We start from the raw sequence: 17,245 nt of genomic DNA on the forward strand, positions 1-17,245 counted from the left end.
CAGACATTCATCAAAAATGGTCCAGTAGAACTGTTCAATGTGTCATGACTTCAGAAGCTCAAATCCTCTCTAAGTTCTAGTGAGAGTGGAAGAGATTATAAAATGAGAGAAGCAGGGCCCTCACTCAGAGCTGAAACAGCTCAGTTGGGAGAGCGTTAGACTGAAGATCTAAAGGTCCCTGGTCCGATCCCAGGTTTCAGCAGAGGAACAGCATTGACTTTACTTTCCAGTGGAGGAACTGCAGACATGAAGGAAACTAACATCTTGTCCTGTGTATTCTTATGACATTCAAGACATTTTTGGAGCCTCTTGTTGGATTTTGCCACAGAGAATCAGAACCAATCAAAAGCATGGTGGACTTGAACATGGAGGATTGAACAAGTCAAGAAAGCAGCAGTTTGACCTTCACAGGTGTTTCTTTTCCTGTCTAAATGCTGCAGCGAGAGCCTGATTAGCACAGACGGTAGAGCATCAGCCTTTTAATCTGAGGGTCCAGGGTTCAAGTCCCTGTTCAGGTGCTGTGGTTGTTCCAGTGTTTGACAACATGGTACTGGATGAAGTTTAGTGTTGAACAAACTGTCATCACCAAAAGTAGAAGTGTTCTTGTCTTGAGACTGTTCCTGCAGGTCAAATGTGAAGAACCGGCAACCCCCATCTTGCAAAAAGTTAAATTTTTCTAACTGTTCAATTGGAAAGTATTTTCAGATTGAAGAAGTGATCAAGAGAAACAGGAAAATCCCTCGAAACACAGCAAACTCCATCCATCAATCCATTTTCTACAGATTTTCCTGTTCAGGGTCTCAGAGGGAACTGCAGCCTGTCCCAGCAGCCTCAGTACAAGAGGAGGGGTTCACCCTGGACAGGTCGCCAGTCCATCACAGGGCCAGGTGAAAGTGCCAACCACTGCACTGCCCCTACTAGTCGTCTACATATCAGTGTTCTCAGTATTGCACTGACATTCACATCAGTATTGTGCTTATATTTTATTTCCTGGCTCTTCAAGCCTCCTATTATGCTGAAGTTGATTGCCTCAGTGACCAGGAGACGTTATCATTGGCAGCTAGTTTACTATTATTGCTGCTGCTGTTGCTGTTGTTTGTTGTGTGTCTGTCTTCCATCCCCCTGTCCCTCTGTCTTTCTCTCTGCTTGTCTTTCTCCCTCATCTTGTTCCCATCTTTTTGTCATTCTCTCCCTCCTTTCTCTCTGTCTTTTGTCTTTTCTTCTCTATATTTGTCTTCTGCTGTCTGTCCTGTCCTGCTCTGTTTCAACAACCAACCAGTCAAAGCAGACGTCCGGTTAAAAAAATTATCATAAAAGAACTCTTGATTTGATTTGGCTTGAGACATGAAGAAGATAGGATTTTTTTTACTCTTAATTTTAGAAGCATTTACAGATTCATGTAAAGATCATCAATCAGTGTAGTATTTCAGACAGACTTCTGGTCCGTGAGGACGAGGAATCCAGCACAGATCCACAGAACTCCAACTGCCATCTTTGATGATTCCTTTACAGTCTGTAGGGTGGAGAGATCCTCCTGAGTGTGGCTTTGAATTTTTGTCTGTGGATGTGTTAACCCTGTCATGGACTGGTGACCTGTCCAGGGTGAACACGGCCTGTCGCCCAAAAGCTGCTTGGATAGGCTCCACCCCCTCCATGACCCTGAACAGGATAAGCAGAAGAAAATGGATAGAAGTCATGACACATTGAACAGTTCTACAGGACCATTTTTGATGAATGTCTGAATCACACAAGCCTTTTTTGTTTGTCTTCTTCCCAGTTGCCTCAACATTGTGAGAGCCAATAATTCCACATCTGTACCAGACACACCTCTTGTTGGTGGGTTTATGGATCTTTCTGTTCTAACAGTGTCTTTTATCTTGCTTTTATCTTTTATCTTTTGGATCTTTTCTTTGTATCTGCATTCTGTGGTGCACGGTTGCTCTGGAAGAGCGCTCTATCTAACTATTTTCACTGTACCCCCCCCCCCCCGTATAGCAAAAAGAAAAGATTCTGATTCTTACACACACACACACACACACACACACACACACACACACGTGTATAAACATGATGTTCCGAATGTTTCACTGTCTGTGGTTGTCCAGCTTTCCTTGCCTCTTCACTGTCATTGTCACAACTCTGAGCAATCTTCCTCTCCAGGTGATGTCTCTGAGTGATGATGATTGCTGTCTGTTCAACCAGCTTCATTTGTTGATATCTGAGAAGGACTGAAGACAGCAAAGTGTGCTGATTGGCCAACAACCCCACACAGGTCAAAGGTCACTGCTCTGAGGCAGACCAGTTTACTATAACAGTGGTGACACCATCCACTGCTGGCGCTCTCTTCAGTGCTTCTTGTTTCTGCCCTTTGTGCTTGAGCTCCTAGAGCAGCTGGTCCGGCTCTCCCCCTTTTCTTTTCTATTCCACTAATTTTTTTTTTAAATTTTCTATTTTTGTAATTCATCATCGATCTCAGCTCACGGTTGCTACACTCTTGACCTCCTGTGAGCCTTGAATCTCCATCCTGACCAGCAGAGAGAAGCCACCTTTGTGTTGGAGAAGAGCAGCTTAGTCGAGGCAGCCAGCAGCCTGAGACCAGAGGGTAGCGAATCAACGCGCTTCCCTTCTTCATCGAGCGAATGTCAGCGGGAGCCACGGTCGACGAGGTGGAGGCTTTGGAAGCCGTCCTCCCTCCAGTTCGTTGGAGAGGCATCGTACATCGATGGGAGAATCCAGCTGAGAACGTCAGCCGGTTACGTTGGTTTTCACCTATTCAGGCCTGGACTCCTGTCTCACTGCCAAACTCCGCCTGACTCCGTAGAGCTGGTCAGCCTCCACTCAGTCCTCTTCATTTGTTTGGAGGTCACTATCGTTCATCCTACACACCTTTCCACCTGCCTCTTTGCCGTCTACTTGAAGCTCAGATAAATGGAGGCTAATTCATCCCTGCTACTCAATAAGTGCCTTAATTACTCTGCTGGAATTATCACTCTGTCTTAAGTGTTTTCTTAATTGTATTAAATCCTCTTTAATTTCCAAGAAGTGTTCCAACTCATTCATGCATGCAAGCCACTGATCCACAAGGACTCATTGATGAGCTTAAACCTGAGACTGATCGTTTCTCGTTGGACGAGACAAAAATGCAACGAGTGGAGCCCAGAGTAACAACTGGATAAAACATTCTAAAGATACGCCGTCATCACCAGTTTATCAAGTCATGACACTCTTTTTATATCATCTTTTTATATCATCCAACATCCTCAGGGACTATCATTGAAGAAGTTCTATTTAATATAAGATGCATAAAATCACACCACATGAAGCAGGCTAATGAAAAATAAATCAAATGTAAAAATGCTTTATTTTAAAGATCTAGAATATCTTGTGAATATCTGGAGCTTAATTCCAGCAGCAGACCTCCTCAGGTGATGGAATTTATATTTGACATGTTTACCATTAAATGAGACACATTTGCAGTCCATTGAAATCTACTTGTGTTCATGGTGAGTTGATTTCAAAACATGAGCTGACAGAATCTACGTTTAGGTAGGAACCACCATATCCAGGGGTCTGGACCTTTTTGTAGTCAGAGCCATCAAAGTAGCAGACTAAGCTAGCAGACATTAGCATTGAGAAGAAACTGATACCTGGAGCCTACTTTTGGGTCTGGTCAAGTGATAACAAAATAATATGACATTGTTGTCAGACTGACGCCTGCTCAACAATGACCAAACACCGCCTTATGGCATTGTGGGAAATTTCTGCTTGGCCCGTGTCCATCAATACACACAAAGAAATTTCTCCAGAGTCAGTCACACCAGTGGTAAAAACACGAAAGTGCTGTCAAGGAGAAACAGGATACGACCAAACACACACACAAGTTACAGAGAGAGAACTCTCCCAGAAGGAACCACTCAAAGGAGAACCATGGACATCATCAGGCTGTATGACCTCATCAATATGAGACAGGTGGATAGGAAACAAGCTCAGAGATGTCAGAAACATGAGATCCAAGTGGTGAGAAAGCTTCAACTGGTGAGGTTCCAGAACCAAGAGCGAGGTGGAGCCTGCATCACCTACTGGGAGCTTTTTGTCAAAGGTTCAACTTTGATTTGAATGCTTTTCGAGAGACAACATGCAGGGAGGGAATTTGGTGATGAAGAACAAGTTCCTCTCAGCTTTAAATGGAGTTTTCAGGAGTCAAACAGACACTCCTCTGATCCGTTGTCAGATGTGTTCTCATTGCACCACAGCCCTACAGGTTGAGGGTTCTGATCCTAGTCAGACGCATTCACTATGATGCTGCTGAGCCTGAAGGGAGGATGAATAAAGGAGTGTCTGAGAGAGCTTCAACAGACAAACTGTCCAGTTTAACAACAAATACTAGTCAGTATTCATGTTGCTGCCGTGACCCGGATTCAAACCAGGGTTGCTGCAGCCACAACACAGAGTACTGACCACTATAGGATCATGGCCTCCTGGAGGCTGAGGTTTGAGCTTCTATGTCTTTGTCTCATTGAGAGATCAAAGACAATTTGTGTCCACAAAGAAATCATTGAGGAATCAAAGTGAGATCAAAGAAAGAATTCTAAGATCAAACACAAAACTCTGAGATCAAAGGTTGAAGTTCCCAAGGTTCAGTTTTAGCTCAGACCCTCTTTAATATCTGTATACTGCCACTTGTCATCAGGAGACTCAGTATAAACTTCCACAGTTCTGCTGATGTCACATAGCTGTACATCGCCGTGTCTCCTGATGACTTCCTCCACGTCACCTGTTGATGTGACGGGACTCGACCAAACGTCATGTTTTGATGAAGAGGGTGTGAGCCTGAGTTGGCTCAGTAGAGACAACTGGACAGCAGCAGGACAGAACAGAGACTCTCCACAATGACAGGAGACAGGAAACAGGTTTGGACCATCTGGGCTCCACCCACTTGTATTTATTGAAGGAAATTATACAAATCAACAAAGTGGAAACATTGGTTTTGCCAGTGGGTTTAAATCATGATTGATATTTTAGTGTTTGTTCATCCATTTATTTGTCCAAGAGAAGAAGAAGTGACTCTGAGTCAAACTGGAGTCCTTTGAGGTCTGGCATCTCAGGAAGAAGGAGCATTCAGGCTGAGGTCATCATAACAGTCAGGATGTGCTGACTCATCATTAGTGGGAATCTCAGTGTCTATGTTGTGTAGTGAGGGACAGCACTGTTGCTGTGGCCTGATATGTAGATGAAGGAATCAATGAGACACCATGAAGACAGACAGCATTGCTGGACAACACCTTCTTTTATTACTTCAGCATTGGCAAGAACTGGAAGCACCAGCAGAACCACCGCAGAAAAAGAACACTTTTTTTTACAGATTTTTCACGTCACCAAGCACTCTATGAGCTAAACTGCCCCCTTCTGGCTTAACTACGCATGTACAGGTGAAACAATTAAACTCTTAGCAAAAATAACAGAAAATCATGGAGCTCATTATGACATCACACTAACTACTTTCACTCCAGAAATCAGGTCATGACATCATGAAGAAGAATAGAAGTCTCTTCCTCACAGGTGTCACAGAACAAAATCTCTCCAACACTAAACAGGAGTGAGAGAGCAAAGCTGGTAAGAAGACAAGACTGTTGGAGGAGGAAACCTCTCAATGTTCCAGAGGTGTTTCAGTGGAAGACATCACATTTGGGAGGGAGGTTCTTGACATTTTCATCCATTTTTATTTTGGTCAGATGAACACATCATGAGCTCTACTTGGACAGAATACACCTTCAAACAGGCAGGGGTGCTGAGGCTCAGAGACCAACAGTTGAACAACATCAGAGCTCATCAGAACAAAGACCAAGGTGTCTGTTTTCATTTCAAAAGATTTGTTGTCAGTGAGTCTATTATATTTTTCATCAACACCTGAATGAAGGATGGTTTCATGAAAAACTGTCATTTTTTAACGAAAGCTGAGAAAAACAGTTTTGTCAAAGAAGTGGTTTTCCAGCATCAAACTGGACTTCATTTTGTTTCCATCTCTCATTTGGTGACTTCAAATGTTCACTGTAAAAATCCAGCCTACTAATCAGGAGGAGGCCCAGTATTGGACCATGAGCTGATCTCTGCTATGCTGGTAGATGGGAACTTGTTTAAATTTGATTTTGTGATTATTTTTCAACAAAATGTGCTCAGACGGCTCCTCAACAGTTCTGATGATGAACAGAACCTCTGTCCTCATGGGTCATGTGACAGGATGTGACCTCTACTTGAGCCAGAAGCAGTGAACGCACCCCTGCACAGCAGAACATGTTCACTTGACCTGCTCTGGCTACTTGTTAGCTTGCTGCTAACAAAAGTGGGTACAAAAATGGAATCATGGTCCCTTCAGACTTTCCATCAGTTTTATTCTGTCAGTGGAACGAGTCAGTTTGGGCTGTAGAGACTAAAACAATGAATCCAATGTTTTACAGACACTTCTTCTTGGATGTTTATGGGAAAAAAAGTATTTTGGGGCCACAGTGCATTATGTGGTGGATGGGGGAGGGGCATCCAAATCTGAGGAGACGTTTCCATTGGATGGAAAATGAGTCGACACCACTGAGGGAAGGATGAGTCCTCAAATGTTTGGATTGTTTTAACAGGAAGAGAAAAAAAGAAAAACAGGGAGTTTGATGTGAAAACGCTGGAAAAGGGATGTTTTTGGTTTGTCATGTATGGAGAGATAAATGAGCCATGACCACAGAGATGCAGGATCAGAACTGAGAACATGGAGTTTTCATTTCAGGGACCTTCAATAACCTTTGATCTATCTCATAAAACAGGCCAGAACTGAGACGTGACCTTGAGAACAGAGATGGACGATCATGAAAACATGAGAAAAACCACAAGACTGCAATGAGGAGACGTCCTGTTGCTTTAAACATCATCACGGTGAAAGCAGAAGAAGCCTGGAGCTCAGTTGTGGCGGCGCTGCAGTCACACGTCCGTGGTGTCTTGGTGGTGAACTCCAGCCTCTTCATCAACCAAGCCTTCCTCTGTAGCATCACCAGCGTTGAGTTCAATGTTCTCCTGGTGTCCTGCCTGCCGCTCCATTTTGGCCTGGAAGACATGACAGCTCAGACCTCCAGTTGCTGCTGAAACAACTGCTCATAGCCAAGGACTACGAAGCTACGTCGTGTTACCTTGAAGTAGCGGTAGAAGAAGACAGCACATGACCCCAGGATCAGATGGTGGATGAACGCTCTGATGATGAAATCACTTAAAGGCACTGAAAAACATTTAGAATCATCACATTTGATCAATGACATCACCACTGACCACCACAGACATGTTGATGGTTGAAGGTTCTTGATGGAAGGCTGCATGTTAAAGGAACACGCTAACTTTTAGGAGAAGTCTCTGATTGTCCATCATCCCCAGAGCCAGACTAGAAGATGGAGACCCTTCTCTAGGAGCTGAGACTCATGCTAGTTAGCTTAGCACAATGAATGGTAGGAGGTGGGAAGTGTTAGCATAAAAGTCCCAAACAGTCGTTGCCTGTGGAAGGAACTGAAAAAAATGAAAATAAAAGTTTTCATGTAAACAGACAGAAAATGTTGGGATTTAATGCGTTTTCACATAAAACAGACACCCCCTATTTTTTGAATTTATTCCACCTGACCAGTAGGTGGAGCTCTGACGCTTACGTGGGTTAGGCTGAGAGATTTTTCCCACAGGCCCAACGAAGCCTCAGAAATCAAACGGACTTGAGAAGACGTTCATCCATCGTTTCTCTCTTCATTGATCCTCAGTCTTCATCCTGGGTATCACATGTAGCGTCCAGATACCCCTCAGTCTGGAGCCGCTACACCTGCATTCATATATCTGGGCTTGTGGATCACTTTTAACAGACATTCTAATTTTAGAATCAGACACATAGCTGGGACTACTTTCCTGACTGGGAGCAGTGATTTGGCCACCAAAACCAAATGTTTGTTGGAGCAGGAGAGCGACTGCTGCTACTGATCATGGCCGACATTGTAAGAGAGGAGGAGGAGGAGGAGGAGGAGGAGGAGGACTGCAGGACACTTGCTAACACTTCCCAACCGCTACGATTCAATGTGCTAAGCTAACTAGCGAGGGTCTCAGCTCTCTAGAGAAGAGTCTCTGTCTCCTTGTCTGGTTCTGGGGATGATGGACAAGAAGCATATTTCCCAGAAGGTTGGTGGATTCATTTAACACAGACTACTTTTACACGTCCGCCATCGTTCCACTGTTATTCTGAAAATGACAACAGTCCAGATTTAATCAGGATTCTAGAAAGAGTTTATTCTGGGTGGGTTTTCAAAACTGAGCATTTCTCAATGAAAACGTAGGACAGACCAATATTATTTAGGTTTGAGGCTTTTCTGTCATGAATGTTCTTCAGGAGGAATTAAAACTGTAGAGTCTCACAGTGTGAGACACTTTAACTGGATGGGAGACAAACAAATGACAAGTCAAGTCAGTTTTATCTATATTGCGCCAAATCACAACAAAAGTTATCTCATGACACTTTACAGGTGTCTGCTTTCTGAATTGTACCAAGGTGCTTGTTTCCTTGGACTTATAGATTTCTTTTTTAACGGGGCATTTGAGTCCAAAGTTGTTCTTAAGGAGCCTGTTGGACTATCAAGAAAATGATCAACGTGACAGTGAATTTTAGCTCTGCCCTTCATCTCTCAGACTAGCCTAGCTAGTTAGAATTAGCTAGCTGGACTATTTTCCATAGTCATGTAAACAGCTTCATCAGAATGTTGTCATTTTCAGGCTAAAAACAAGAAGCAGGAGAACAGAGGAGTAGAAAGTGCATGTAAATGTAGTCAGGGTCACATTCTTCTGTCTGACTCCAGCTGGTCCTGTTGTCACCTGCTATGATGAGGTGGAGCTCCTGGCTCTCAGAAGAGAAGTGATGGGGGAAAACATGGGACAGGTGATAAAGACATTTGTAGTTCCCTCGGTGGGTGTGGTCTGCTGCTGAGAACAGGAACTGGGCGGAGTGCTTGAGCGCTGGTAGGGTGTAGTTCTGTGCCGTGCTGGAGGTGGAGAAGATGAGCTGGAACAGGCCTCCTGGGTACTGTGGTTCAACAGAGCAACTGATGGTGAAGTTGGAGCCCCGGAGCAGCAGAGTCTCCTGCTGCCTCACCTCAGAGACGCCGTCAGTGAAGGCAGAGAAGGAGATGTTTGGCTGGACCAGCAAATCTGTGGAGGGGGGAGCAGAAGAAAGGCTGAATCAGCAGATGTGCTGGTGTCATCGAGGAAGCAGCAGCTTGTTTGGAATGTCCAGTTTTACCTGAGCACACCACCATCAGACTGGTATCACTATGAACTCTATCAGTCTGCAGTACACACTCCCGCAGTCCAGATGCTGACTGGACACAAGAAGACCTGATCCACCACACAGGCCTGGATAGTGAGTCCCTTCTTTTATTTGTTAAAGCAGCAGAGCCACAATTCATCCGTCTACACACTGCAGAGGCAGACTGGTGGAGCCATTCAGGACCCCCAGGGGCCGCTGGTCTCCACTCTCCCTGGTGTTTGATCTCCAGGGTCCCAGCACAGCGACTGGGCTCTCCCACCATCCTGACTCCATCAGGCTCTGAGCAGACACAGGAATCATGAGTGGTAGAAGTAAAGCAGTGAGATGAAGCAGATCTATGACCTTCACCTGAGCAGACGAGGCCAACGCGTTTCCCAGGTAAGCAGGTCTTCCTCACTGAGCCAGACCTTCCACAGTTTAGCAGAGCAGATTCATCTCCACCACACTGGAACTTTGCTGCCATGACTGGGGTCTCCATGTCTGTATACGGGCCCCCGTGGAGGAGGGACGGAGCCCCACACCCCAACTCTCTACACACCACCTCTGCATCCTGCAGGCCAAAATCCTCCTCACACACAGAGGACCATGACTGGTTAGACTTCACCTCCAGTCTGCCTGAGCACAGACTGGACCCCCCCACCAGCCTGACAGACTCTGTGGAGACATCAGGAAATCATCATTCTAATATTCACCCATTTTTCTCAGCTACTAATCCTGCTTAAACTCATCGGAAAAAACAAGAACCATGAAACTTCCCTTCCTGACTCACCTTCCTCTTGTTATTGCTTGATGAGGCTGAACCCCCAAAACACACACACACACACACACACACACACACACACACACACACACACACAAACACACACACACACACACACACAATTTCTGCAAATGTGGCTTCAGTGTCTTTGATTCTAGTTTCTTATTTCATGGTTCAGTTGTTGACACTCAGTCTTTTCTCAGCGTTCCTGTTATCTTGTCTCTCCTGCTTCATGTAAATTAAAAGAATATTTTTCAAGTTGATCTGAAACTAAGCTGAGACTAGTTAGACTGTGGAGGACCGACACTCTCTGGGTTTAGCAGCAGCTCAGCCACCTCATGTGATTGAACTACTGTGTTTGTACCAGCACACTACAACTGGAGAACAGTCCATTTATTTGACTTCTTGACATACGGAACACAGAACATCAGAGCAGTTGAGGGCCGACTGGAGCAAACAGTGAGGGAGTCAATCCAGAAATGCAGCTGCTGCCTCCAGGACGTGAGCCAGTTGATTTGAGCCGTTTCAAACACACGTCTATCTGAACCATGCAGATCAACAACACCTCCAACAGGAAGCCTACCTGAGCTCCTCAGCACCAGCAGCACCAGCAGCACCAGCAGCACCCTGCCATCCATGTCCAGTGTCAAGCTCCTCCGATCGTCTGCTACTAGTTTCTTCACTCTTATTTCCTCATCAGGACTCTTAAGTGCAGCTTTTCATGTCCGTGTCAACAGCTCCTGATGTGCTGAAGTGATACAAAGATAAAGCTGAGGGTCGGACACGTCATCCACATCAGAGTTGCGACACTCATGATCTTCTGATCAGATGAGCAGTTTCCTCTCCTTCACTGCTGCAGACGCATCAGATTGTCAGCACCACATCTCCTGTTTCCTGATATAAAACGACACCTACTTCATAAAACAAGCCTGACCAACTTAACACATTTCATGTCAACTGCATTTAACAACACAGAGATGTTTTGTTAAATCCTACTAGAGGTGAATCTCATCCATGATTCTCCAGACATTTTTTAGGACCTCTGACAGTTTCAGCATCTGAGGAGGCAGACGACAGCGTGTCTGAAACAGAGGGTTTCAAAGTGAAGTCCTCAGATAAATTAGCTGAGTTTCACTGGACTGCTAACGAAGGTCAGAGGAGAGAGAGAGAGAATAAAGATAGATGGATAGATCGAACAAGCAGTGTACATAAGAATTAAATTTCATTCCAGAGGCAAAAACACAACACTGCACAACAAAACAGTGAACCCTCCTGAGCTCAGGATGAAAGCAAGCTTTTCCCAGGCATTTCATAAAAGTAAAATCTGACAAAATCTCTGATCTGACTTTTAAATCCATTTATCAAAATGACACTTTTACTGACTTCAGGTGATTTCCTTGCTGTCGTTACTTCTCATTTTTAGGGAGTTTCTTGATCGTCACTCAGGACTTCATCCCCCATGTTTGTGAAGGAAACAGGAAAAAAAGACTGAAAACTGACACACATTCCTGGAATATTAATAACAAACCTGCCAGACAAATCATAAATAGAACAGACAGGAAAAAAGTTAATTCACTTTAATGATAGTTTTGAGTGTCAACTCACTGATCCTGGATCAGATTTGAGTTTAAAGGATAAAAGCAACTGGACTTGCTTGAATGTCTTGAAGAGGCTTCATCATCCAGGTACTTCTTATCTTGTAGTAACTGCAGTACTTCAACCTTTAACTTGGTCATGTTCACACATTGTCACCACATATTTCAAAGCAGGGAAACTGAACTGGTGATTTCAGGCCTGTTAAAAGAACCCTGCAAGTGAATGTGTTGGTCAGACCAGCAGATTGAGGGCCAAGTGTTTCCATGTATTTCTGTGTGAGAAGCAGCGTTGCACCACAGGCTTGTATTTTTGTGTCAAATCTACAAATCTTTGTTCAGTCGTAGAAGCAGGAGGAAGGGAGGACATTGGGTGAGAGTGAGAGTCAGAGGCTGATAGAGAGGAGGGGGGAGGCCGGTGGAGACAAACCACAATCATGAGACGTTCATCAGCACAGACGTGCAGCATTTAGAGAGACGACCTGATAGAAACCTGTTTTTGCTCTTAACTTGCTTTTGCTGGTCCACAATGTTAGAGAGAAGAGAGAGAAATCCACAACACTGGACCGGGCTGATACCAGCGGAACCAGAGCTCCGCTCCTCCAACCTAAAATTAACTTGAGGTCACTCGGTGCATTTTGCTGCTTCCTAACTTGATCTTTTGAAACACATCAGCTTCATTGGGAGAGTGAACAAGAAATGAAATGGTCTCCCTACAAGAGTCACCTTCAAGCTGCTGAGGCAACATGGCTGCTGATCTCTGGTCCTTTTGCTTGAAGCACCGTTGCTTCCTTGGCCGGATACAATAACCCAATACAAACACTAAGTAAGTGCATTGAACAAATCAACCATTGGATGTGCCAGAATTTTCTTCAGCTGAACAAAGTTAAAACTGAAGTAATTGTTTTTGGAGTTGAAGAAGAGCGATTAAAAGTCAGAGCTCAGCTTCAATCAGTAATGTTAAAAGCACAAACCAAACCAGAAATCTTGGTGTAGTCATGGACGCAGACCTGAATCTTAACAGCCACATAAAGACAATTACAAAGTCAGCCTACTATCACCTGAAGAACATATCAAGGGTTAAAGGACTGATGTCCCAACAGGATTTGAAAAAAGCTTGTCCATGCGTTTATCTTCAATAAACTCGACTCCTGTAAAAGTGTCTTCACAGGTCTCCCTAAAAAATCCATCAGACAGCTCCAACTGACTCAGAATGCTGCTGCTCGAGTCCACACGAAGACCAGGAAAGTAGATCATATCTCTCCAGTTCTCAGGTCTTTACACTGGCTTCCTGTCTGCCAAAGAATTGATTTTAAAAGACTACTGCTGGTTTATAAAGCACTGAATGGTTTAGGACCAAAATTCATTTCTGATCTGCTGGTACGTTTTGAACCATCCAGACCTCTCAGGTCGTCAGGAACAGGTCTGCTTTCTGTCCCCAGAGTCAGAACCAAACGCGGAGAAGCAGCATTTAGTTTCTACGCTCCACATATCTGGAACAAACTCCCAGAAAACTGTAGGTCTGCTGAAACTCTCAGTTCTTTTCAATCACAGCTAAAAACCCATATGTTTACCGTGGCCTATTATTAAATCAAACTTGAGGCCTCTGATCAGTATCTCACACTGCACTGTAACTTCTATCTGCCTGTTTAGCTTCTATCTCTAACTTTACTTAAGCTGCAATGTAACTCTTCTAATTGTGTTGAATGTCTTTCTCTGTCTTTACTTTCTCTAATTATGTTGAATGTCTTTTTATGTTTGTTTTATGTAAAGCACGTTGAATTGTCCTGTTGATGAAATGTGCTGTACAAACAAACTTGCCTTGCCTTGCCTTGCCTCACTGTTCTGTGTTTGTTCTGCTCAGTGGAGGAAGGAACGAAGGACTGGAGCTCTAAGTTTTTCTGTTCCTACATCAGTGAACACACTTTCTGTGCTGAGAAGGAACCAAAGCTACTAAGGAGGATTACAGAGTTTGTCCTTGCAGGAGTCAGTGACTTAATAGTGTCTAACAAAGGGTTGAATCTGAATGTGACAGTTCCCCTTCAACTTGGGGCCATGGCAGAGTGAACCAAGAACACTGGCAATGGGGGTGAGAGTGGAGCCAACGATGGATTCACAGTTCATCACCTCCACCATAATGTGGACCACCTTTCCTGTATCCAGTTTCAACCTCTAAAGAACTCATTCCCTGACCGGGAATCAAACCCGGGCCGCGGCGGTGAAAGCGCCAAATCCTAGCCACTAGACTATCAGGGACCACACAGAGCTCTCCAACAACAGAGATGATACACAATGACTGTGGTCTCAGTTGAGCTGAGCCACTCAGACACAGTCACCCATTCAAGCTGGGCCTGATACCACACTTCAGTACAGACAGAGAGAAAGAAGACACACGGGATCCTTTGAAGAAAATGCAATAAAGACAGGAAGCCCCCATCACATCGTCAGTGTTTCAGTGACTGGCATTGTGAAGAGACTGAGACAAAGTCACGTTATGAATGGAGGGCTGAGTTGGAGCAGAGAGGGGGCAAGATCCTGGGGGTGGACTGTCTTTGGGAAGCTGAGGTGTCTGGTGGTCTTGGTGGACCCTCTGTAGCTCAACTGAGACCACCAGAGTCAGTGTGACTGTAAGCCTTCAAAGCCAGCATGAAGGAGCTGGTTTTATCTTTGAAGGGGAAATCACACACACAGCTACTCTCAGTTCCCAAATGTGTGTGTCCTCACTCCTCCGTCCTCCTGCTGCCCTCAGAATACAGACACAATTCAACCTGGTAGGTCTGGTGCATAGAAGTGCTCCTGAAAAGATTTGTGTCAGCCCACAGCTGGCTGTTCTTACCTGGAACCTCAAGATGAAACTGCTTCCACAGATTGGAAATGAATCTGATGTTGACTTTTGGACAAATCACCTGTTCATCAGTTCAACCATCACTTCCATCCATTTTCTACTTCTTATCTTATGATAGAAAGGAGTCTATCTGCTGTGTGACGGAGGCAGTTACTGTGAGCTGCTGCATGTCTCAGCTGTGTGTGTGTGTGTGTGTGTGTGTGTGTGTGTGTGTGTGTGTGTGTGTGTGTGTGTGTGTGTGTGTGTGTCAGTGACGTGCGGTCAGGGGAGGCAAGTGAGGCTTTGGAAAGATACTACAAAATTTTATATACATGATTATATACACTACTTTTTCAATTAGAATGTGGATCAGATCAGCTGATTTCAGTGTGAAGTCCATCCCTCCATCCACTTTCTATTCTTATCCTTTAAGGGTCACGGGGGGGGGGGGGGCGATCCCAGGTGACATTGGACAAGAGGCAGGGTTCACCCTGGACAGGTCACCAGTCCATCAGGAGAAATGAGGTGGTCGGTATCATGCAACCTAAACTAAAACATTAGTCAGATCAAATTCAGGTTAAAGCAAGAGTCTCCAGATCAAAGTCAGAATTCCTGATGATGTCATCAGGACTTTGACAGTACCTAGAATTCTGTCTTTGATCTCAGGAGGACATGAAAGAAACACAATTGAGGAAAGTATAAGAGAGCACATTCAGCTTCATCAGAAACACTTGAACTGTTGAACAGTAGAATTTGTTTGAAACAGTTTACAACACTTAGTGACAGGATTGAAGAGGGAAGATTTTTCTACTTTAAATTTAATTCTAACTTCAAAGTCAAGTCAAGTCAAGTCAATTTTATTTATAAATGCCAAATCACAACAGAAGTTATCACATGACACTTTACAAGTTTATCTACTGAGATCGGTACCCTGGAAGGTATGACCTTGGCCCCCAGCACGACCCTAAGGAACCTTGGAGTTCTCTTTGATGAGGATCTGTCCTTTAATGCCCACATTAAGCAAATATCTAGGACTGCTTTCTTTCATTTGTGAAACATTGCTGAGATCAGACACATCCTGTCTCAAAAAGATGCAGAAAAACTAGTCCATGCCTTTGTCTGCCTTTTGCCTTGCCTTTGAGAATTCAAAATTCTCCTTCTAACATACAAAGTCCTCAACAGTCAGGCTCCTTCATACCTGACAGAGCTCCTAGTCTCCTATTATTCAGCTAGAACCCTTCGCTCCCAGGATGCAGGGTTACTGGTGGTTCCTAGAGTTCTAAAAGTACACTGGGAGCCAGAGCCTTCAGCTATCAGGCTCCCCTCCTGTGGAACCGTCTCCCAGTTTCGGTCCAGGATGCAGACACCCTCTCGACCTATAAGAACAGACTAAAGACCTTCCTTTTTGATCAGGCTTATAGTTAGGCTGCTTAGGCTGGCCCTTAGATATGCTGCTATAGGCTTAGGCTGCTGGGGGATCTCCCATGGTGCACTGGGCTTCTCTCTCCTCCTCTCTGTCCTCCTGTATGTGTCATACATAAATCATACTCATACGTATTACGAACTCGTCTCCTTTTCCGGAGCCTGAGTTTATTGACTGATTGACTGAAAACGAGCAAACATAATAGGGTCTTCGCCTGAAGTACCTTCAGGCTCAGGCCCTAACAAATCATGTCAGAGATGTGTTCTAACACCCCTCAGTAATGGTCAGGAAACACAACAACCTTTTGTTTATTTCTATGATTTTCTTGAGGTTCATTTTACCATTTTTTTAAACTGAAATCGAGGGTTTACTGACTAAAAAAAGGTCCAGAGGCCCACAACAAAATATTCAAATCAATATTTCCATGGATAAGGAAGCCTAACAAGGAAACCAAGAGATGGGAAACAACTTGGATGATAGAAAATTGTTTTTAGTTTATTTTACAGCTGATTGAAGACGTGGGTCAAAACTGACCTGTTCACATAAGAGATGGGAACAGAAAGCTAACACAAGAGGAAGGTTGAAGCTATGAAAAAGAAGTTTGATAAAAATCTTGAACTGACAGTAGAAATATCCTTTTGTATGTTTACCTTTGTTGACAGAAGTCACTTTAGCTTGGCAGTGAAAAGAATCTCTGCTAGCTTGACAAATAAGTGGCACAAACTGGGTTCAAGCTGGACTTTGGACACTGATATCTGCAACAACTCCCATCAACTCCTAATCTAGCATCTCTGCTGTGCTCAAACTATTTTACAGAACATTTGACAGACCTGTGGAGCAGTGAGGACAGACATGAGTTGATCCACATGATCCACTGAAGCGCCATTTTACCCTGCCACTGAGGTCACCAACATGAGCTGGAGTTGGGACTCTTGAACTGAACCTGGTATCACAGCGACACCTACTGCTGCTAAATGGAACAGCAACATTGAACCCAAGTACAGGATTGGAGGGAGACTGATGGTAGCTGTTTGGGTTTTTGAAGAACAAGGAGGGCTTTGGTTCAAGCTGGATTCTCAGAGACTGTTTCCCCAACCTCTACATTGGCATCTACACTGTCATCCAGTCATGTGACTGAAGTCATCCAGTCATGTGACTGAAGTCATCCATTCATGTCAGTGATGTCACTTGGCAGGACTGTCATTGCCGTCACATTCTAGAAAAGAACCCAGACTCCACATTTCCTCCTATCTCTTATTGTGTCCCACCCTCCTGGTCCTTACTCTGAATTCTCAGAGTTTATATCCAGTTCAGTCCTCAAAAC

General features: G+C 44.3%; 1 non-coding gene across 1 annotated transcript; it reads right to left on the bottom strand.

Annotated features, from left to right (window-relative positions):
* Positions 1-13,858: 13,858 nt before the first annotated feature.
* trnae-uuc (transfer RNA glutamic acid (anticodon UUC)) lies at positions 13,859-13,930 on the bottom strand. Its single transcript has one exon. It is a non-coding gene; the product is annotated as a tRNA-Glu (tRNA).
* Positions 13,931-17,245: the final 3,315 nt, after the last annotated feature.

This window comes from Aulostomus chinensis, chromosome 4, assembly GCF_037954235.1.
Source record: "Aulostomus chinensis isolate RoL2024-O1b breed Wild chromosome 4, RoL_Achi_v1.0, whole genome shotgun sequence".
In the NCBI taxonomy this organism is placed as follows: Eukaryota; Metazoa; Chordata; class Actinopteri; order Syngnathiformes; family Aulostomidae; genus Aulostomus; species Aulostomus chinensis.